General features: G+C 44.5%; 1 protein-coding gene across 1 annotated transcript in view; it reads right to left on the bottom strand.

Annotated features, from left to right (window-relative positions):
- Positions 1 to 1,013, bottom strand: part of aacs (acetoacetyl-CoA synthetase) — a gene marked incomplete in the record, with an annotated part of 37,493 nt that overhangs the window by 17,399 nt on the left and 19,081 nt on the right.

Below are 1,013 nucleotides of genomic sequence, written 5' to 3'. Positions count from 1 at the left end.
CTCTCTCTCTCTCTCTCTGCCATTCACACGCATACACCCGCACACACACACACACACACACACACACACACACACACTAACACACTAATGGAAGAAAGACGTACAATAGCAGCACTAAGTGAGCAAAGAGCCACTGGACACAGAAATAAGGAGCATCTTAAAGAGCCCTTTGGGTCTCTCTCTCTCTTTCTGTCACACGCATAAATAGCAGCTGTTGTCGGATTAACGTCTTGGACCTCTGGCCAGATCAATAAGCTCTATGCTTGCATGCATGCACATGGTGATGTGTTAAAATGACCTTGAATTAATGAGCGTTTTGGGGGGTAATTAGGAAACGACGGTTGCTCGGAAAATGATTTACGTTTTACAACAAGCTGAAATGTGTAGTCAGATCTTTCACACTTGGCTGTCTCTGTTGCTTATTTTGTATTTTCGTTTAATATTAATGGATCCCAGGGAGATTAGTATCTGCTAGACTAGCTAATAGGAATCCTAACAAAGCTGAAAGTATCACACTGACTGAATATTAACACACTCCGACTACACAAAAAGCACAAACAGAGAAATGTACACATCTCCATTTAAAACCAGCCTCAATCAACCCAAAGAACAAACTGGTTTCTCCGCACTGCAGCATACCGCATACTGTGTATGCATGAGAGGCTGTGCATCTGTGTGTGTCTGAACCGCATAATAGTTAACTGTATCATACCTTAACCATGGGAAATACCCACTGCACGTTTCAATTACGTACATGTGCATGTTTTTGTGTGAGTGTGTGTGTATGTGCATGCATAAGCGTGGCGGGGCGTTCGGAACTGCTCTATTGATGAGAGAATGAAGTCATTTTTCAATGTGGGGTTAAGCGCTGCATTATTGCCGCCTCATTTGGCTCCTGTGGGCCACCATAGCCCTCCCGTCTGGTTTCCATGGCACAGAGAGAGAACAGAGAGGGGAATGTCCCTGCTTACCAGACTGCAAGTTCATCCATCAGCTCACACACACACACACAC

This window comes from Morone saxatilis, unplaced genomic scaffold, assembly GCF_004916995.1.
Source record: "Morone saxatilis isolate NCDOM2014 unplaced genomic scaffold, NCSU_SB_2.0 Contig16, whole genome shotgun sequence".
In the NCBI taxonomy this organism is placed as follows: Eukaryota; Metazoa; Chordata; class Actinopteri; family Moronidae; genus Morone; species Morone saxatilis.
Note: the sequence above shows the minus strand (reverse complement) of the source record. Positions and strands in the feature narration are given on the sequence as shown.